The sequence below is a fragment of the Sinocyclocheilus anshuiensis genome, unplaced genomic scaffold (genome assembly GCF_001515605.1).
Source record: "Sinocyclocheilus anshuiensis isolate Anshui unplaced genomic scaffold, SAMN03320099.WGS_v1.1 scaffold1254, whole genome shotgun sequence".
Classification (NCBI taxonomy): domain Eukaryota; kingdom Metazoa; phylum Chordata; class Actinopteri; order Cypriniformes; family Cyprinidae; genus Sinocyclocheilus; species Sinocyclocheilus anshuiensis.
This window is the reverse complement of record NW_015557130.1, coordinates 334064-358198: the sequence shown is the minus strand read 5'-3', so window position 1 is coordinate 358198 and position 24135 is coordinate 334064. Positions and strand designations below refer to the sequence as shown.

The following is a 24135-nucleotide window of genomic DNA, read 5'->3' as shown; positions in this document are numbered from 1 at the left end:
AGACACACACACACACACACACACACACACACACACACACACACACACACACACACACACAGCGTTAGTTTTAGTATAGTTTATTTTTATTTGTACTGAACCCTCCACAGTCTATGGACAAACTCATTCATTAACAATCCTTAAAAATAAATACAAAATTTAATGAATTATTAACTTTATAAACTTCCCTACAAAGCTCCAGCAGTTCCTTCACGAACCCGTTTGGGAAACACTGATGTAATGTCATGTTTAACACACTTCATGATGTTGATAAATACATTTTCTTTCTATTCATATTTTTGTATCAATATGGTAAAATATTATCCTATTCAAATCAATGTGACAAACTAGTTAGGTCAAAAGTAATATAAAAGTAATCAAAAAGTAATCAGATTACATTACCTAAAAATGTAATCTGATTACGTTACGAACTACAATTTTCATCCTGTAATCTGAAATCAGACGCCGTAAGTAATCGAAGCACTGTATTCAGCACATGCGATAACTGATGCAATAAACTGCGACCGCGCACACTCCAAACAGAGAAAATTATTAAGAATTACTTTTGCAATAACATGCATGCATACATTTACATGATTTTGTAAAATCTGCCATTATGATTTATATATGTTGTTAAAATAATATTATAAAACAGAGAGTTCTGGTGCTTGATTCTGATTGGCTGAGCCGTGTTCAAAGCTGTTGTAAATTACTCTACAAAGTAACATACACTTTTGTTTACTTCTGTGTGTTGCTCGGCAACCACTTTGTTGCAACCACAACTGATTCTGAGGAACTACATTGTTTGGTGGAAGAATACTGTTTTTATTAATATCATTACACTTTATTTGCTCTGTTTTATTCTGTTAAACCTTACTACGTATATGGAATAACCGTTTTATAAAAGCAATAAGCCCCGTGAAGCCGTGGTTTACAGTGAATTTATAACACTCCGCTTCGCGTCGTACCTAACAATGCCCCTTAGCTGTTATAAATTCACTGTAAACCACGGCTTCACGGGGCTTATTGCTTTTATAATAAAGAAGCATTTTAATTACCAAAACACAGGTAAAACCTACGCTAACCACAATCCTGAAGCGGGATCCAATCAGAGAAGTCTCAGACCCCGCTGCCATGAACGGTCACTGTTAGGAACCTCAAGCTAGCAATGTTCAGGTCTGTTCTCCTCAAAATATGTGGAATATCTTTAACGAGCTTCGTCATGATGTTTTGTCTGAACTCTGAATGCCGCCCGGTCCACACCCACAGCTCAAACGTAGAATGTGAAGGACACTTTCAGCTTCACATCAGGTTGATTGGGGAAAGAAAAAAAGACAACTCTGTCTTTGGACCGTTTCTTGGTTCCAGTGCTTAGTGCACCAGCAAATGCAGTTAGCTGACATATTAGGAAGAAAGTCCAATCTACTGAAGAGGAAGATGTTCAATCAGTATATGGTTCTCATGTCCTCTGGACGGCCTCCATGTCTCTGACGGCAGGTCAGCGCTGTGAGAAACATCACTACACGCAGAGCACAGTAATGCGGGACATTACATGAATTTATAAACGCGGACTGAGGGATGCAGGACCTTCACAGCGCTTGACGGCTCTCAAACCAGAGTCCAGCTCATCAGAGGTACTCTGGGAAATGTGTTTACAGGAGACACTAAAGGACACACTAAATCATGTCGGCAACACACAAGGACATGTGAGGACCGAGTGCGATGCATAAAACCACCAGATTTCACTCTCAACATCTGAGCAGATGCAATACAACCACAAACACTCTTCTTTACGAGGTGCAGAACTCCTGATTAAGATGAAGCTCACGAAATAAGGAAAAAGGTCCCTGCAGGCATCAGTTCCTGCCTGTCGAACTGTAAACGAGGGCGTCTTCATGTAGAATCACATTGAGCTTTAGCACTAAACCATCAGATCGAGTTTAATCTGATGGAGAGTTTCATCTGTTCACGCTCTCTAGCATCACCAGACACGTTCCTTTCATCCAACTATTGATGGAAACATCTGCATGAAGTTCTGCTTACAAAGAAACATTTCAGAGAGTCGTTCAACTCAAACTCGTTTCCAGATTTCACTCTATAATATCAGAGCTCATTTCATCATGTCACTGAATTTAACTTTTAAACGCAGCATTTAAATTAAGTTTTTAATTTAATTTAAAAAAATGTTTTATTCTACTATCATTTTTGCATTACAATAAATGAGGTTTCAAGAAATAGTTTTAAAAACAGTAGAATTGTATTAGTCTAATTGAACAAAATGTATTGTTCTATATTTATTATGACACACAAGGTGTTTGTTAATGGCCACGAACGATGGCAAGATATACAGTGCACATCTAAAATATTGTTTTATATACACTGCCATTCAAAAGTTTGGGGTCAGTATACTTTTTTTTTTTTTTCTAATTAATATTTTTTATTCAGCAAGGATGCGATAAATTGATAGAAAGTGATAGTAAAGACTTATACTTTTAGAAAAGATTATATTTTGAATAAATGCTGTTCTTTTTAAATTTTCATTCATCAAAAAATCCTGAAAGAAATGATCACAGGTTCCAAAAAAATATTCAGCCGTTTTCAATATTGATAATAATCAGAAATGTTTCTTGAGCAGCAAATCAGCATATTAGAATGATTTCTGAAGATCATGTGACACTGAAGACTGGAGTAATGATGCTGAAAATACAGCTGCGCATCACAGAAATAAATTATAATAAGTCTAAAGTGTAATAAAACAGAAAACCGTTATGCAGCCTTGATGAGCAGAATCATTAAAAATCTCACTGATCCCCAAGCTTTGGACAGCAGTGTATATGCTATGACACGAACGAGCAGTGACGTGTCTGTATGAAGTGTGCGAGCCTGAGCGCGGTGAAGAAGTTGTGTAGCGACTGCAATGCTGTATACCTGACATGCGGCAGCATGAGGTAGTGAATGCTTCCCGTGTCCTTCTCCTCCACTGACGCCGGGTCGATCAGATGACACAGGTTCTGGTACATCAGCTCCGTTATGAACGGCGTGAAGGGAGCCTGAGACCAAGAAACACTCCATTAGTGAACAAACACATCACACAGCAATGAAAGAACAACTCTATTCATACAACCATCATGACACAAAGCCAAGGTTAATAACGGACGTCATGCTCATGTCCAGGGTTTCTCTGCTTTCCTTCGATCTTTCACTCTCAAACATCTTTCATCATCTGCTTAAGCAATAACTGTACAATGAGGCTACTCTGAGGTTTTATGAAGATTCATTTAAACATTAAATGCTCAGAATCAGTGAAGAGGAAAATGGGGCATTGACTGTCTCACACCCCGCTTATCTATCAAATGATTTTGCCAACTACCTTTTGGGTCAGTAATTAATCAATGAGCTCTACTGACACCCTGCCTTCATAGTTATGAAAGGATGATCAGCTCTACAACTATTACACTGCAAAATCATCCTCTTCATCTGTAATTTTCTAAAAATAAACATGCTTAAAACAAAGATGCATTAACCAAGCATGATTACATATACAGCGTACAAGAGAATATTTCATTAAAAGGTTAAAATTATGACACCATTTGACTTTCAGTGAAACACAAAAGGAGTTTTGCATTTCATGTAAAGGACAGTTTTCTAACAAGAAAATTATAATGTGGTGCACAAATCAGTGGTTTTAGTCATATTAATTTTAGTATTGCACCATAATTCTTCCTTCAGCATTGCTATACTTCTATCATTTCATCACAGTCCACTGAGAATGACCACATTCTTTCTCTTCTCTACATCTGAAGTATGTAGGAGCTGCGAGCGCTGGCGTGACTCACCATCAGTCTGCACATGGAGAAGAGCATGCTGAAGAGGGTCTCCAGGGCTCGCCTGCAGTCTTCAGTACCACCCTCACCCTGAACACACACAGAGAGAGAGAGAGAGAGAGAGAGAGAGAGAGAGAGAGTGAGAGAGCTGCAAGCACATAACACACAGCATGCTGCCTGTACAGCGCACTGTCACAACACCGCATCACGTTTGAGCCTGCAGGTCCAGCTCTGTGCTTACACTCGTGTTGAGAGCACAATATACAGAGAAACTCTATATGCGTGAGAGCTGAATATGCATAGACTGAGCAGAATAAGCTGAAAACACCAATAAAGCCCAACTTTGATGTTGATCATCCAGATTTAATGCAAAGAATTCATCAGTGAGAAGCAGCTTCCTCAATATTAGAGAACGCAAACGGTCTCATGACAAACACCTGGGGCACACCTATTTTTTTTAAAACAAGCATTTCTTGTCAGAACAAGTGAGTGAAGCAAACTGATGAGAAACAATGTGATCTAACAAAAAGAGTACTTTACAATTTGCATTAATAAACTTCTCTATGATGATTTATTAAAGCCTAAGTTTATATAAAATGTATATAAATTTATTTCACAACACCAGAATGTCTTGCAGATCAAGGGGGTTGAATAATTTTGATTAAAATATTTTACCTTCTCTTATATTCCCTCACACATATTACTCTCTATAATAGTGTACAACGGAGCTAAAGAAGGCCCATGGGATATTCTCTGCAATAACACCACAGCACTTTCTGCAGTACTGCATAAAACTGTTTTGCATAACTGTGCAAGAATGGATTTGTTGTGGCGGATGTGCAAAATGGGTCCATCTAAACTGTAGTGAAAATAAAGGGGATTTATATGTCAAATACACCAAAATTGCAGCTTTAAGATGTGCACTGTTCATCATTAGCAACTGTAATGACCCAGGAGAAAACACACTTTTGGGCAGAAATTGTGCCCAAGCTGTTCAACGTTTTCTTTCAATCATAACAAAAACTCACACCAGATAAAACACATCCACTTCTTATCCATTGTGTCCTAATACAAATTCGTGAATTTAGAATGGTTTTCTTTCATTATGCCCATCTTTCTTTCATAAATGGTGCAAGCATTGATTTAGTGTAAATTTCAAAGTGCATTTAGCACAATATGAATCAATGACATTCAGGGATGAAATATCTTTAAAAAGTTACAGTATGGTCTTTATAATGGTTCTCAGTGTGTGTCACTGAAGGATTACAAGCAGAAGCATATTGCTTTTTGAAATGTGAAACATGAGCAGGATATTTTTGACAGGTTTGGTGAGATTGGCCTGATGTTCGTGACTGTGTATGACTCATATGTCGTCCACCTTCAGTCGCCTGCGGTTCATACCAGTTGGTGAGCATATCCACGAACTTGACAAGCTTGGGAACCACCGTATAGAGCCTGTAGGCTGAAAAACAGATCTATTTCAGACTGGCCTTGTTCTCAAAGCACTTCAAGTGTAGGAGCTACACATAAATTGGCGTGAGAGTAACCGCTGGTGGCTCACCTCCCATCTCATCTCTGAAGAACTGAATGAGTGACTGAGTGAAAGACTGGATCCATTTGTCCATGATGTTGTCGCTCACGCTGGCTGTGCTCTCGTTGTACAGGAACTCCACGGCCTCTTCCTAATGAGTGCAGAGAGCAGACAGACGTGAGTGAGTGAACTCTACTGTCTATCTGTGTGCTTCATCATCTCTGCATACTGGAAGAGAGGCTGATATCAAGCACCAGACACATCTACTCTACTGACTCTCAAGGGGAATATTAATGTTCTTATTCACTGAAAGTCCTCTCCTCATTTCTAGTTGTCAAACCTCATTTGAGCTTGCATTCAATTCAAATATGACGTGTCAAATGACCTGCAGCATGCCTGACCTTGATAATGACATCAATTTCATGGTAATGTTTTAGAAAGTAGCACTCGAGAAGACAGTCAGTCAGAGTTGCTGTCAGTATGTAGAAAGGAAGGACAAATCTTTGGCTCTGCTCATCTTCAGGGCTGCTGAACTCATGAGAGGATGTGAGCGGGAGGCTTTTTGACAGATGAACCCATTTACTTCAAGTTCTTAACTCTGATATGTTAGGCAATTGTAAAATATTGAAAGGTTTTAAAATATTAATTTTACTAAATGCCTTTGCATGAATATTTACCAAGGTTAAATGCACTGGATTAAAAAAAAGAAAATAACTTTTCTCTGTTAATATATTTTAAAATGTGATTTTTTTTTCCCCCTGTGATGTCAAAGCTGAACAGAAATCATTCTAATATGCTGATTTGCTGCTCAAGAAACATTTCTGATTTGTGCTGCTTCATATTTTGTGGAAACCGTTGTAAGGGAAACAGGTCAATTTAGCTCAAAGGGAATCATTTAAGATTTTAAAGGGAATTTGGACAGAATCACTGTTTTACGGCTGATCACTGAGACGGCCAGCGATTCATTGAACGAGCCGTATAACATCAACTCTGCAATGGATATTTATATCCAAAATATAGTGAAAACACTATTAATTAGCACAGTAACAAGATCGGCAGTTTAAGACATTAACTTGTAAGCACAAAACACAAGATACTTCTCTTTTCAATATAAATAAGGCTTTATTGGATAAATCTAAGACATATAAACTAATCTAACACAAACACACGCATTCACACAAGTTGCAGAAATAGAGAAAGTGAGGAAATAATTAGTTTAAGAAGATGAAAATGTGAAATCCCAAGTTTACAGCAATATGTCTAATTGCAAAGACCTAAACAACCATCAATGTCACAATTAACCCTCGCATTGAGTTCCTATCTTATCAGTCACATGGTCCGAGTTTTCCCGCTCTTGCAGAGTATAATTTTGGACATGATTTCTATAACAACAATATGATACATTTGACAAAGAATTGATTGGAAAAAACGTTTCAAGCAAGAAGATTCAAACACACACATACTACACATGAATATGATCCTATAAACTATACAATAGTTATTCAAAATACATACACAATAAATGATTAAGACCTGATAGTCTGATGTGTGTGTTACATACATGATGTGGAGTTATGCATTGAAATGATTAGTTGCTCAAGTCCTTTTAGTGTCATTTAGATGCATATTTACATGGAAATGCAGTTTCTGTGCCATTCTCTGAACATAAGGACATGTTCTGTGAACGTATGAAGACCAGAGGTTAAGAGGTCTCTCATAAGGAATTTCAGTCTGTTCTCTAGCGTCGAGGTGGGGGGAGAGGTCACTCCACAGAGCTCGTGATTGTGGTTACTATCGCATGATGGTCATGCTGTCATCTCTTTGACCATTTAATCTTGATTACTTGCCCTAAAATTGACAATCTCCTTGGAATTGTCAATAAGTGTTCTTTTGTTTAAATGCTGTGAGCTACTCAAAGCTGCTAGTTGGTTCAGGCTTGTGGGGCCAAGATTTTGATGGTGTCCTGAGTATTTAAACTGGGCTTTTGGCCACATCCCAAATGGTGTTTTGACCAATTAGATGTCGTCTTTGCTCGGGGTGTTAAATATTTCTCCTCCCAATTCATAAATCAAAAATGTTATCTTATCAGTCACATGGTCCGAGTTTTCCCGCTCTTGCAGAGTATAATTTTGGACATGATTTCTATAACAACAATATGATACATTTGACAAAGAATTGATTGGAAAAAACGTTTCAAGCAAGAAGATTCAAACACACACATACTACACATGAATATGATCCTATAAACTATACAATAGTTATTCAAAATACATACACAATAAATGATTAAGACCTGATAGTCTGATGTGTGTGTTACATACATGATGTGGAGTTATGCATTGAAATGATTAGTTGCTCAAGTCCTTTTAGTGTCATTTAGATGCATATTTACATGGAAATGCAGTTTCTGTGCCATTCTCTGAACATAAGGACATGTTCTGTGAATGTATGAAGACCAGAGGTTAAGAGGTCTCTCATAAGGAATTTCAGTCTGTTCTCTGTGGTCGAGGTGGGGGAAGTCAATTCCAAAGAGCTCGTGATTGTGGTTACTATCACATGATGGTCATGCGGTCATCTCTTTGACCATTTAATCTTGATTACTTGCCCTAAAATTGACAATCTCCTTGGAATTGTCAATAAGTGTTCTTTTGTTTAAATGCTGTGAGCTACTCAAAGCTGCTAGTTGGTTCAGGCTTGTGGGGCCAAGATCTGATTTACGAACATCCTGTGTCTTGGGCCTCTGTGGAATTTGGCTCCTCATGTTTCAGCCATGTTTTGACCAAATCTTAGATTGTCTGATTCGGTCTGATACCCTACACCGTCATACATTTTATTTTTCAGGATTCTTTGATTAATAGAAAGTTAAAAAACAGCATTTTATTTAAATCGTTTGTAACATTATAAATTTCTTTGCTGTCACTTTTGATCCATTTAATGCATCCTTGTTTAATAAAAGAATTACGTTAACAAAAAAAACGCACTGACCTCAAGCATGGTACGGTAAACTGCATATGAATGCAGTTTGGGTCAAGTTTGAAAATGTCAGATTTCATGTTTTTTTTTTTTTTTTGGTAACACTTTAGAATAGGGAACACTTATTCACTATTAACTACGACTTTTCCCTCAATAAATTCATAATTTGCTGCTTATTAATAGTTAGTAAGGTAATTGTTAAGTTTAGGTATTGGGTAGGACTAGGGATGTAGAATAAGGCATTAATATGTGCTTAATTAGTGCTAATAAATGGCTAATATTCTAGTAATATGCATGCTAATAAGCAACTAGTTAAGAGACCCTAAAATAAAGTGTTACCTTTTTTTGCTGCTGATGCCATAAAAACAAAACTAAACTAAAAGTGCTGTGCTGACTGAGCTTCACGGTGTTACAGCAGATCACGTACCTTCTGCAGTCTCTGGACGTTCTGCACCAGGAAGCGGTAGGCGTTGTACCAGGGCAGGAAGACGTCTTTGAGCACGTCTCGCACCCCCTCTTCTTTGAAGCGCAGGTTCTCAGCACGAACCACGGGGGAGTTGATCAGATACTGTCTGGACGGACAGAAACGATGAAATCAGAACTGAAAGAGCATGAGGAAGACCGTTCCTCTGACTGAAGAGCATCTGTACTCGAAGAGCATTAACAACATGAAAACGATTTAATTGAACCTTATATTAATTTTTAAAGGTGACATATCATGAAAATCTGACTTTTCCAGGTTTTAAGTGCTATAATCAGGTCCCCGGTGCATCTACCAACCAAGGAAACGTGAAAAAGATTAACCCAGTAACTTTGTTTTGGGAAGCCTTTTTCTGCAAGCATCTGAGAAAACCAGCGCGTCAGATTTCGCTCCCTTGGTGACGTGGCAAAGGGATCTCATTATAATATTACCGCCCCTTAATCTGTAAATATAATACACCCACAGCGCCGTCATTGTGTTTTCGCAAGCGACGACGGTGTACCAGCTCTAATGCCATGGAGAAAGTTTGAGCGAAACATGCTAACTGTTCTGTGTTTGTCTGCACAGATGAGCACAGAACACTGTTTAGAGTCCCAGCCTCAGAGGAGACAAGAGAGCAGTGGATATATTGATTTATTTACTGTATATTGCTGCTGCCACAGATCTAAAATAAACATGCGATTTATTTCCCAGCTGTTTACCTTCACAGACATAACCCAGTTTTTGTAACTCATGTGTGTTTTTAACATAAACTTGTGTGTGAATGAGAGCTTAGTTTAGTCCTCACATGCTGTGACAGCCGCTTTCTGTGCGTGTGCTCCGGATGTGTGCACTCAGAAAACCGTATATCAGAAGTTTAAACTAATATGGTTTAAAACGCATGATTTCAGCGCGATAAACGTGATAATCAGAACTAAAACAGATGTTTTTTAGCAGGTCCGAGCTGGAAAGGCGCAGCTCTATTCTGAAAAGGGGGCGGGGAGCAGCAGCTCATTTTCATTTAAAGAAACAGGCCCGAAAAACAGCATCTTTCTGCTTCCACTCAAAATAGGCATTTTCAAAATGATATATGTAAATATATGAAATAAATGATCTGTGGAGTATTTTGAGCTGAAACTTCACAGACACATTCTGGGGACACCAGAGACTTATATTATATATTGTAAAAATGGGCATAATATGTCTCCTTTAAAGGAATGTGTCACTGTGGTGTCGAAACTGCTGTTGCACAGGGACACTAGCCACTAGACTGATCCAACAAAATCAAGAGCCATGACAAGCTCAGAGGGGTGTAGGACAAACGCTGTTTACTGATGTGAGATTGGTCTACATCACAGCATGCTAATATATGTAGATGCTGCAGACTCTATCTGTTCACAATGCAAACGGATCGGTGACTGATCATTTTTGCTCCAAATCACTGCAGTGCTGCTCACATTCTCATTAGACGCACAATATTTCAAATGTTTCAGGGTAATTTGTCACGTGGGTCAATAACATGTGAACTGAGCTCAGTCCTGGCTTCAGATCAATACATGCTTTTCGCATTTAGCCAATAAATAAAACCCACTAGAGCTGGCTGATAAAGCCACAATCACCATATCTTTCAGGATTTTGACAAGAGTTTTTCTCTTTAATCAGAGGAAGTGTCATTTCACTGTGGATTTCATGGTTTCATTTCACTGTAGTCCGGTTATAATGTGCAGCATGAGCGCAAAGTAGGGATGCACCGATACTGCGATCCTGTACTCGTACTCATAAAAATGCCCCGATATCACACAACGTGTGATTAGAGCTGTGTCCAGAAAAAGAAACACAGACAACAGAACAACAGAGAGTAGAATGGAGTTATTAGAGATTAAGGATGTCTATGAAGAACATGTAAGTAATTAATATAATGTTAAACGATCATTATTCATGCCTGTTTAGCGGATGTGTGCGAGCTAATAAGCAGAGTGTGCTGAGTGGATTGAGCGCGCGGCTGCACAGATGCGTGAGCTTGTCGAGTGAATATCTCACAGACATCACTGGAAAGTTTGTAGTTCGGTCGGATATATCAAAAGCAAGTAAGTAAAATAATGCAAAACTTACTAAAGTTATTTGACGGTAAGGAGAGAGAGAGTGAGAGAGCGCGCACTTCTGTTGCATGATCTTGATTGCTGTTCGCTCCATTAGCGCATGCATTTGGATTTAAACTAAATCGTAAATATAAAACAAACAAAAATGATAGGGGCAATCACAATAAACAACATTTATTTTAAACGTCAACTTTATTTAAAGCAAAAGTGAAACTAGCAGACTGGGTGAAATGCGCTAGGCTATAAGTGTCTCTCTCATTCTGCACCAATACAAACCTGTGCGCGCTGCGGATGTTTAGCTTGCTTTAAAGGCCAGAGTATACTTTTTACACCTACACGAGGGTCCATGTACAGTTCGTGTGATGCAGATTACATCACCAAAATTGAATGCGCGTACTATATATAATGTATAACGAGTGGTTTCCGGCATTATTTTAGGAAAACGTCTTGTGATTACATTATTGAGCAGCTCTAATGCACCATTAAAATGAACAGTGAAAGTAACAAAAGCTTATACAATACATTTTAACAAGTATAATTAAGAGTGTAAATAACTGAAGGAAATATCGGTTTGCTAAATTAAGCCAACTAACATGATTCATAGTATTATTATAATTTTGTTTCTGTACCCAATATTTAAAAAAAATTAAAATGCTGTGAAAACACCGGTATCTGTATCAGCCAGTACCAAAAATGAAAGTATCGGTATCGGACTCGTTCTGAAAAAAGTGGTATCGGTGCATCCCTAGCGCAAAGCTCCACAGTATCCGCATGGTGCTGTGCTTTTGCCTGGTGTGCGACTAACATATTTTGTTATTTTGATTAGATAATCATCATGTTTTCTAAAATAGAAGCAATTAAAGTGTGAGAGTATAAATACAATATCCATATGCATGTAATTTCAATGCTGTGGCCTGTGTGTAGATACTTAAAGATGGCCATCTTCAAGCGTGACTGTTGATATGAACTGGTAACACTTTACACTAAGAGTGCATCTGTATCATTAACTAAGGCTGATAACAGCTGTAGAAATATTGTTCCTTGTTAGAGTGTTCATTTCAACATTTTGTTCTGTTAACATTAGTTAATGAACAATTAATTAACTTTAATGATCAATATATAATTAATATTTAATATTAATATTTGTATTCATTTACAAAGTATAGTTCAGTGCTGGGGGTTTTTTATAGTAAAGCACTATTTTAGTTTTCGTTCAGTATCCATTTGAAAAGCTATCGGTTGATTAATCGCTATCAGTAAAATCCACTATCGGTCGACCTCTAGTAATTACTACCAATTAATTACTGCATCCTACTATTATGATGTTTACGTCAGAACGTGTACTTTACAATGTATCACTTATTCCTTATCACAGTAATGAGAAATCTGCTTTAACAAAAATGTTTATTTCACAGGTTATTTTTACTCTTAATTAAGTAAATATTATGCCAAATAAATACGCATCTCATTGCAGCATGTATTATTTACTATCTTTAAATTAAATAGTGTGACATCATATATAAACGCTTTTTTATTGGCCACCTGCTCTCTCAGACATTGGCAATCAATCAATATCGGTCCGTTATCATTAACTGTTTTGTTTTTGGAGTCACATGACCTACTCAGGTGCTATTCAACTCCATGAATGAGTGACTTCATCTGAAGAGTCGTGAAGGGTTTGTCACCATCCTCTGGTCTGGTCGATGCCCTCAGCGATGAAGTCTGCCGGGAAAGAGTCCTCAAACTCCCGCCTGTTCTCAAACGGGTAGTGCACCTGGGCATAGGGCATACTGCCGCTCTCGAACCAGCAGTCAAAGACCTCCAAGACCCTCTTGAGCTGCCCCTTCCCACAGTGGGACGGGATGGTCAGGTGGTCAATGCTGCCAAACACACATACACACACACACGCACACACACACACACATGCACATGCACACACACACACGCACACACACACACACAGACGCAGACACGTACATGCACGCACACACACACAGACACGCACACAAAGACACACAAACGCACACACGCACGCACGCACACACCTGCTCAGTCAGGTTTCTGCAGCGCTGAGGCTGTGATGAGGTGAGGGTCAGGTGTCTCTGCGGCTCACCTCTCTCTGTGGAGATCCGATACTTTAGCTCCTGTCAGCTCCTCCAGCTCAGCCATGGAGCCCACACACACCACCTAAACACCAACGAAGAACCAACACTGAACTTCATCCACCTGAACAACCTCCTAAATCTGGCTGTGAAATCACCACGGCAAAACTACGACGCAAGACATATGCACAGTTTAGGGAAAATATTTCCTAATGCAGCCAGAACTGTGTCCAAGTAGAATCCACCACAAGGTGTTCTTGATCTGATAGTCATTATCGGTGCAGGTGGTTAGTTAGTAGCACTAGTCAGAAGACTCCTACTGTAAAGAAAGTCTGTGGGATTATTTTCATCCGGCAGATTCATGTACTCATATAACAACAGGCGCATTTCACATCTGCACATTTTCATGCTAACTTAACACGGGCCGAAAAGCAGGACAACCTTGATTTTTTCACCAGGTGGGCAGTGAAGTTTAGCATAAAGTGTGTTACTAACAGTGAGTGGCGAGGCTGGGCCGCTGTCCCTGTTTCCAGCTGGGCTCAGGTAATGTGGCCCAGATAAAGCCACCTCGGCAGAGAGCAAGAGAGCTGCTCTTTCTGGAGCCAGTGGCACTCCAGAGACTCGCTCATTACATGCTATTTTCAGTAAGCAGGTCGCTGTCCTTCTTTTCCAACAGCTCGTTTCAGTAGGTAAAGACGCCAACAACCTAATTCTGACTTCCCACGAGTTGAGCTTTTAAGAGAAACACACACTTAGAGACCATTACCACTGTTTGAGACAGCGGTCTAAGAAGACTCACACGAAGATGTTCACGCTGCTTTCACAAAATACAGCTAATGGGAGGAATATTCACTATGATGTTGCTCTAAATATCAAATTAAATGCGAAAAATTGACCCTTATGACTGGTTTTGTGCTCCAGGGTCAGATATTGTAAATAGCAAGATGGTTTTTGTTCAAATTATTTTTTTATTGTCCAACTCTCTTATAAATCACATTTTTTTTAATTTTGGCTTTTTATTTTCCAATTAAGTTTTCTAAAAACAAGTTTCACAATGTTTTAATAAAAATATTAATATCTGTAGGTAAATACTATTGTTTGTTTCTATATGTTATTTAAATCAATCAATAAATAAATCCTTTTAATTTAAAAGCAGTGTGGAAAAACATGCCTTGGTTATTTTTTATCTGCATTTTTACAGTGATTTATGTTTTTTGCATGAAGTATTTTGAATCTACAATGGCTAAAATGGTTCCTATTTACAAATACATAATCAGGATTTGAAATACTGAAAGGCTGCGAAATGTCATCCTCGTTCTAACACCTGGCTCCATCACTGACCTCTTCGTAGTCCTCGCTGACCCACAGCGGGATGGGCGTCCCCCAGTAGCGGTTTCGAGAGACCGCCCAGTCTCGAGCGTCCCGCAACCAGTTGCCAAAGCGCTTCTCCCTCACAAACTCAGGAACCCTGGGTACAAAGTCAGAGAGAGACGCCACTCTTAACTCCATACAGAGCAAGGCAGAAACATCTTATTCCTATTAGGCTTAAACGTTCAAACTCTCAAGGCTTAAAATGCTTGCAAATGATAGACTTTCATGGTGGCATAGCACTGCAACAGCAAAAATAACTCACTTGCCATGCATCTTTTATTCTGGTTTTAATAGAAATTATTAATAATTGTAAAATAATTGGTTGTCATAAGCCATGAGTCTCAAAGAAATGCCTCGGCTTGAAAACGACTATCTAGCTCAGTTCACACATGATGGGTGTTATTATTTGGAGAAGGCAGTCTAAAGGCTGGGACACACCAAGCCATCAGTGCCTGAGAATAAAAGCCAAAGTGATGAGAACGAGCACGTAAATGAAGGCCGCACAGACAGAAGCCAGTTCTAATGTTACGTTATATTTTCATAACAACATGAGCTGCTTAAACAGAAGAAAGTTTTCAACATAACTGATATTCAAATTGGTAAGCAAGCGCTGCTTTGTTTATGTTCCATATATCTGCGTATAGCTCTTATATTCTTGTTTAGGTTTCTCCTTTTGAATGAATATGTACTATTGATAGCCGCTGATATAGAGAGTTCATTCCTCTCACGCACGAGCTAGTCTGCAGTCGGCTGTAGTTCAAGTTCAGTGTTCCAGTTACTTTTGTTATGCCTTTAATACAAGCTGTCCATCATACAAATAATTTTGATTTCCAGAAAGAAGAGACACAGATGAAAAACAACAACAGAGGCCCTAAAAACTCATTTTTGTGTAAATCGTTTACAAAACCGTTCTTATACAAAATGCCACATTTTACTTTTTTTAGCACAATTTGCTTTGCTTTTGTCTAATGAATAAAGCCCATTATATTTCCCAGCATTCAGGCGCACATTTGGTAGGTTGCCTCCGGATTACAAGTCATTTCACAAATAATGCTACATTATAATAGTTATGTTTAATTAAAATACAATTCTGTACACCAAGGATAATTCGTATTTGAAAAATCATACAAATATTGCTATTGACCACCATTCACACTAAAACTAACTGATTTTATGGCACACTAGTCAGACTGATTTTTCAAATTACCTGTTATCTTCTTTCTAACACAATCCATCGCTCAGTAAGGGAAGGTTAAACATCAGAACTCCACTGACTTCATCAGTTCTCATCAGGAAGAGGCATTTCTATTTAAGCTCCATCTCAGCATCCAATATATCAACTGAATGACTTTTCTCTTCTCTGATGCTCTCTCATCTCTGGGCTGAATGTAGAGAATTGAAAAAGCATGACATGACATGCAATGTCATGATTTTTAGTGAATAAAGACTTTCTTTCAGGTCCTCACACCATACGACTTAAGAACACTTGGCATATATAGCAAACATGTCACATGGATGACTGTTGTGAGGCTTTTGTGACAAGTCCAGGTCTTATGATAAGCTGGCTTCCAAGCAGCTTCAGCAGTATATAGGCTACGTTCACACCGCGAGCCTTAGTGCTCAACTCAGATTTTTGCTCAGATCCGATTTTTTGTATAGCTGTTCACGTTGTTGTTTTAAATGTGGCCAATATCAGATTTCCAGTGTGAACAGATCATGGTTCTGAACTGACCCGCATGTGAAAAAAACTACACGAACAGGGTTGCCAGGTTTTCACAACAAAATACTCCCAATTGCTTCTCAAAACTATTCAAAAACTAGCCCAATCTCGCTCTGGGGAGTAAATATCGCATTAGTGGGGTCGCTTTATAACCCACGGAGTTGGAAAACAACTGTGGAAAAGTAGCCCAATTCTGCGGGAAAACTGTGGACTTGGCAACACTTACGCAGCACGCTGTCATTCGGAAGTAAACACGGAGGACATAAAATAAGCGATTATGCGTTTATTTATAGTGTGACCTGCCGCAGAAGACAGTGAAATTATGCACTGGCAATATGAAAAAATAAAGACGAGGATGTGACAGAAGAGAGCAGTTTTGAAACTTTTATGATACGAGCCCTCATGTTGTGCTTGTATATAGAGTCACTGTAATACTTATGAGTTCTGACACATCACTACCTTTCGCAACTCTCTTGATAGCTTTGGGTGTGTAAAATCTTTGAAGTGACTCCCATGAGCGCAGAATCGTGACGAATGTTGATCTAGAGTGACGTAAAGTCTCATGAATTCCGATATGACTGTTCAGACTGCGGTCGCATTACAAAACGTCTGACATGGATGGGATTTAGTAGCACATATGGAAGTGGCACAAATCAGAATCGAAAAGATCAGATTCAGTGTGGTTTGTGCTGTTCACACTGCCATGACAAAAACAGATCTGAGGCACATGTGAGCAAAAAAATTAATCGGATTTGGGCCGCATTTGCCTGCAGTGTGAACGTAGCCTAAGATTGCAGATTCAGAGATGATCTCAAACATCTACAAACATAAGACATTAATCTGATAGAAAACCCTCTAGAGAGAGAGGCCCTGACATACAGAATCACCCTGAACCATCAGATCTGGACACAGCCATCGTCACACTGCTAAAATGACACAGAATTATGTGATTTTGTCAGTGTGCACTAAACCACATAAACCCAACAGAACAGAACAGCTGCGTGTGCATGTGGTGAATTTCCACTACTTGCTGAGTTATGAACGTATTTCAGTTATAGTGCCCACTATAGGCGGAACTGGATCAAACTTGGTCCGTGTCCTCAAAATATCCTCTTCTGAAAGTGCACCAAGAGTCATGCAGACTAAACTTTGCGTTCAGGAGATACAGGCTAATTAGTCACCGTGAATCTGCAAAAGATGTGACAGACAGAAACAGTCTGAAAAGCTTTTTGTCAGGACGAAACTATAGATGAAACCTGGATAAAAAAAACTGTGGCACTCACATCAATGGATGAGTTTGAAAAGTAGCTTTTTCAGAAAATGAAAAATGGTGGAAAATTATACAGAAACTGAAGACCGTGAAATTCAAAACATAAATAAGAAAATAAGGACTTTAACAATGAGTCGCTCAAAACGAATTCAAATGACTTTGAAACCGCGTCTGAGAAACTAAGTTCTCACAATGCACCATAATCACACATCATCCAGAGACTGAAGATCCCATTAAAATGCATGAGAAAACACCAACCGAACTCCGAAGAGAGAGTTTGTCCGGTCATGCATTACACAAGAACTGTAAACATGTGCGACTGATCAGCATGCAGGTCACATACAGGTTCACCGTACCAGTAGCATTTGCTGTTGTTTCTCCACCATGTGCTCCACCCTTACAAACCAGCTGGGCACGGCTTTATAGATCGGTGGCGTGTCCGACCTGCCAAAGAAAGGCTTTTTCAGTATTTAAAGATGAACTTTTGTGATGTTAAAGTACAGATTCTTATGGCAGGACTACCAATCAAACACACATGGCAAAGTGGAAAGTGCTCTGGAAGTAAAAAATCAGCCATTGTTTCTGATAATGAAGAAACCTCTACGTGATTAAGCATTTTAAAAGTAAAATCATTCAAATGTTTGTATTATAAATATAGACTGGTACTCATAAATTGCCTGTGCTTTCTGAATACCATCCACAATACAAAATATTGTATTTAATATAAATAATTAATGACAAGGCAAATTAAACAATTGTTGCTGATTCAATTCCTTCACTCGCAATGCTTCATTTTTTTGTGATGGATTAAAGTACAGTCTTTCAGTACCTTTTATTTCCATTTCCGGTATACTTTTTTTTGTGTCTAATGTGAAATTGTCATTTGATTCATTACCTAAAAGCCTACGAAGAAAATAAATGGGGTAAAAATGGTCAGAAGCTGAAAAAGTAAGCTTGTTTGTTTGTTCGTTCATCAACTAATTACTTTTAACTTTCACTTAAAAAGGGCATGTGTTGATATTTTGGGAGCTGTCCAGTAATGACCATGACTAGCACCAGTGCATGTGGATTAGTCCCATCTGACTGCTAGCCAATGCTTTATTTACTTCAGTATCAGATTGATGCATCCCAACTTTCTACTAGCACCTACCTATTATACTGACCTTCTGTTTCTGAGCGCAACTGACAATGGAAGGCGACAAGCGATTTCTGACCCAGTTCGTTTGCTGGCTTTCATGGCTGTTTTCTGCCAATTGGAAACCCAGAGAGTTGAAATGCTATTGGGTAAAATGGCAGTGGGTGGAGTCAGACACTCCAACACAGAACACACGCTTCAAAGTAGAATAACGTTGTACTGATTTTCAGAGAAACAAGTGTGTGAATTCAGTACATTTCCTAAATATCTGGAAACACATTCTGGTGTTTTTATGCTGTAGTACAGTCAAAAAATCACACACAGCACCTTTAATTGACTATTCGGCTTTTCCAATGTTTACGCTAACCAGATAACCAACGAGGACAAGATGAAAGCATCTTTTGTTGGTTGACCTTTATTAAAGTTAGAAGTGAACCAGTGCTGCCCTCTCTGCTGGTTTCTGCATGTTGTGGTTTGTTGGCAGCTCACTGACACTGTGGTCTGTGATTACAGATGAGGAGCATGTCTGACCTCTGTAAAACTCAGCATTAGCATTCTGAATCTCTCCCGATCGACCATCAGTATCCGCTGTGCATTTACACCGACAAAGCCCTTCAATATCCATAATGTTCATCGGCAGCAGTGGCGGAGCTCATAAGAGTGATTTATTGATGGCGTAAGCGTCAGAGGGGTTAATGAGGCCGTGACCTCTGCCGCCACTCTCAGGCTCATGTGAAGTGCTGAAGCAGCAGGGTAGATATTGAGCAGCGCATGCTAACACTCCTGCCCCTCTCTGTAGGCCAGCATATCGACTGAACTCTTCCCCGTGCAGCAGAGGTCACAGAGATGTGTGCACCAGCTTTGGAAAGGCTTGGATGGTTGATCAAGAAAAAAAAAATTCCTTTGACAATACTCAAGTTCTCTGGATTTGGTTGGACAAAATAATGGACCTTGGAATAAACACCTTGGAAATTCGCTATATTTCTTTATAATGGTGTTTTACCAACATTGGCCTTTAATACAGCTTCCAGCCCTCTTAGAATAGATTCCTACAGCTTCTGAACAGTCTCCAGCTGAATGTCGTCTATCAGAACATCTGCCAGCTGCTTCAGAGATGCTGGTGGAGTGCAATTGTCTTTGTGAATATTGAGGTTTGCCATAATTCACGTGGTGAATCCACAGCTTATGGGGGCCTGTTTCACAAGACAGAGACCTTACAGCGGTCACTTTCTGTGGTGTTTGAACACAATCCTCCTTTAGTGTTCAACGTTCCTTGCCAATCACTTTGAGTTTTTGCCCAGGATTATTCTTCTACACTTAAATCAAAACGCAATACGGACTAGTATCTGTACATATTAAGCCGCTAAAATACTATTTAAATATGAATCCTGCATGTTCTGCGTCTCTGTGTGAATGAACGGTTTCATTTACTACACACATACTGAAGCACGCGTGACGCTCGCAGTGATTTCATCGCCTGCCGTCTCACTAAATGAGCACATAAATACATGAACAACATCCCAGAACTGCTCTGAGAGAACTTTATGAGCATTTGAGAAAACCTATCGTCATAAAGGTCTTTGCAGCAACCTGTCAAAATAAAAATTTGGTTTAACTTGAAGAAACTGTGACAGAAATATATTACTTAATGTAATCATAGTACTCCTACTACTAATAAAATTATTATTAAAACATTATTTTTTAAGTAATATTTATTAGAAACATTCTTTACCAGACTCTATTTACTAGAAAAACACAGCATTTCTGTAATAAATAAAATAATATATATATTTTTTGTATATATATACAATCAATTAATCAGATACTTTTAAATATTAAAATTTAATGAAACCATTAAAATGGAATCCAGAAAATTAACGGAAAACACAGAATTTGGTAAAAATAAAACTGAATTTGAGAACAAAAATAAAACGTATTAGGTAAACTTAAACGTAAAAGGGCCTTAAAATGTGATTTGTTCAACTTTTAATAAATTGCTGCTAAATTGAGTAAGTTTCATGATTCCAAACAGACATGCTTTTTGATTAAAAAATTTTAATTTAACCATTAAAACAGAGTCTAGAAAAATTAAAAAGGGGGAAAAAAAATGTAATCCAGAAAAATTAAAATTAAAATTATGCACTGATATACAACATAGAGAAAACAGACAACGACAGTGTTTTTTCACTGTAACCTAGATAAATGATATTTACCCCTATAATAAAGGGTGTTCACATTATTTTGTCCAACCCCTGTAAATGTTAAGTGATTTTAGTTTTTTTGGTCAGCAGAAACAAACAGCTGATGGTGGTCGAGTAGATTAAAACAGTTGTAAAATACATTAAAAAATTAGTTTAAATAATCAAGACATGTTTTTCATTTCTCACCAAATAATAATAATGAATCTCACTAATGCAATACAGTGGCAGCCCTTATTTTATTCATAAAAAGTACTCTACAACTGACTAGAAGTCCAAACAGGAGAACAATACATAGTTTGTTCAGGTTGTCTAAGCTGCTGTGAACAGAGTAAAGGTGCGGCCACATTATCCACATTTCAGCAAATTTTGCAGGCATAAAAGCTCTATAGACTTTTGTCAATATGTAGCTACATATGAAGCACAGCTCACACAGAAGTCACTTTCAAAGCAACCAGCTTTCTGTTGGTCAACACGGAGATATCACATGACTAACTGAACTCAATGCAAAATCTGTAAATCTTTCGCCCTCACACAATTTCAGATTGCGTGCATTTCATTTACAGTTATGCATTTATCTGACACTTTCCTCTGAAATGACTTACAAAACAGAAGCACAAGCAATTCGTCACAGAGCCAACGATATTCAGAATATACAATGCAAGATTTATCATATGTTACGAATATTGTTTTGCTTTTGAAAAATGTGCTCAATTTCAATTGAAATGGCTGGATTTCAGCTGCAAAAATTCCCAGAACAGCAGTAAGTGTGCCGGCACATTAAAGCGAGTTAATGGAAGCGTGTCTGCACTCACCTCCAGCAGAAAGGGTAGCTGTGCTTGAACGAGCTGGAGCTCACCAGACGCCCGTTCTCCTTCAGCCACTTGATTATGTTTTTGTCTGCATCCTGAAAGCATCGAGGACAGACAGAACGAAGTCTCAGAGCGTGCAGCGAATACAAGCAGACAGTGTGTGACTATTAAAGAATAAAGCATGTGCGTGGCTGCAGACTCAGGCCTGGCTTTATACGGCTTCGTCTGCAGCTCTAGAAGTGTATGAAGCGTTCGGTCTCCTCGAGGCCAGTCACATCCCTACGCTCATGCAGCTGCTGCACTTTTCATTGACTGCCTTTCAACAAAAGTCATATTAATTCACTTTAGTGGAAACGTGTCCAGCGTGTCCTTGTAGCAGAAGCGGGGCTGAATTGGCTTCCCGTCTCATGCATAATCGATTTTAGGAATCTTTTCTTAACCTGTGAGGCCTTATGAAGGGTATCAGTAATTCTCCTGGAGAAAACTTTAACCCGCGAGGTGTTTGGTGAAACCACACCAGTGTTTGCAAGACTCGACGCTCATTTATCATCACCAGTGACGCTCTTCTTCCAGCACATTCACGCTGAAGTCGCATGACAACTAAAGCATTAGAAGCACAAGATCTATTAGTTATGTTAGGTAACAGTTTTAGTAAGCAATTTAAATCTACCAAAATGTCTGGGTACTATGTATTTGTAATTATTTGCAAATTATCAAAGTCTGCGTATCTTTATTCAAATTGTGATTCAAGCTGTATTCATCAGCCTCAACCATTTAACCCTGTTACCAAACTTATTTACTGGAAAAATCAGTAATTATCAATAACCTCACCACTGGTCGCACACCTGATGCACTGGTGACTTCATGTAACTGTGCGAATCATGAAAATTATGAACATAAATCTAGGAATTATTGGATTGTAGGATTTCAAATCAGTAGTAGTTGAGGCATCAAAAGTAACGTAAGTAATTGTAATAATATTATTAACTGTAATAGCATTACTGAAATCTTATTAGTAATTAGTTACACTACTAGTTACTGCAAAAAGTAATATTATTACAGTAACATCATACAGTCGTAGGAAAGGGTTCAAATACACAAAAATGCTGAAAAACCAAATAATTTGTGGGAGCTGAAGGATTCTTCTGAAGAACAGCGGGCAGTTTAACTGTTCAGGACAAACAGGGGACTCATCAACAACTATCACAAAAAAAAATGGATTATCCAGGTAACAACACAGTATTAAGAATCAAGCGTATGTAAGCTTTTGAACGGGGTCATTTTTATAAATTCAATTAATGTTTTCTCTTGTGGACTATGTAGCGAATCAGCTCATGGGGAAATATGAATAATTAATCATAACTAGTTATAATTAATTATAAATATTTAGATCCGCTGTAGATATTTACTTGACCTCTCAGGGTCAACTGTCTGTCAATTCTAAGAACGTTAATTTCCTGGTTAAGGGAAATAACTTTCTTACTGTACAACTCTACACAGAGCTTGTAGCATAAATCTGCATGATTAAGTGACTCCAGTTATGAGCAAACAATGAACAACGTCAAGTGTGATACAAGTAAGACTTTATTAACTACATAAACACTTAAACTAGTCTAACATACTACATAAACACTTAAACTGGTCTAACATACACATACAGTTGGTATAGGAAAGGGTTAAAGCTTAACTCAGTAAAGAGGAGTGAGAATAAGAATATGAAGTTATGGAACCATTTGCATATTCAGCAGATCTAACGCCAAGACTAAGTTTGATACTTGCATGTCTCGTCTGTCTGAAAGAGATTCCTGAATGCAATCTTAAGGCCCAAGATCTTTGCTGACGTTGGTTGATGAAAAGAGAACCAGTTTGCGTCAGAGAATCTTGGTGAATGGAAAAGTCAAGGCCGAAGGCCTGGCACAAAACTTACCGGGTTGCAGAAACATTCTAGCTCATGTCTTCATCTTAGAATCTACCCGAACCACCAACTCTGGGCAGGTCCCTGGTGCGAGGCCTTTTTAAGGTCTCGGAAGATTCCCACATATAATATACACTCTCAATTAGATAATCCGAATACGAATTCATAGAGACCAAACATGTATATGTAAGGTTACATGAATGAGTGGTTATATCATAAGCATGCATAAAATAGTCTACAATACAACGGATAATATACAAGACAGCAATAATATACACAATGACCTGAGGGATATGTGTGTTCATTCAAGGAAAGGTTTTTCTATGAATTAATTAGTAGAAAAGTCAATTTCTACTGGGCATTGTGCCTTTTCCTTATGGAACATGCAGTGAGAGGGGGTAATAATATACACCATGACCTGAAGGATATGTGTGTTCATTCAAAGAAAGGTTTTCCTATGAATTAGTTAGTAGAAAAGTCCATTTCTACTGTGCATTCTCAACATGCCATTAGGTCGTAAATGGATCTGGTCTAGCAGAGGTGTCGTGGTTGCTATGGGGACCAGGGGGGGGCTGGTGTCGTTGCAGACATCCTGGCATCCAGTTTATTGGGTGAGGGGACTGTGACGATTTGTTAATCTAATTAATAAATTATTTGTTAAATCAAATTTAAAATTGTGTGTTTGATTGGTCCAGACGCTACAACTATATGTAAACGTCTTATGT

General features: G+C 38.5%; 1 pseudogene; it reads right to left on the bottom strand.

Moving 5' to 3' along the window:
• LOC107677939 (isoleucine--tRNA ligase, cytoplasmic-like) overlaps window positions 1–24135 on the bottom strand; it is a 75890-nt pseudogene that overhangs the window by 17860 nt on the left and 33895 nt on the right.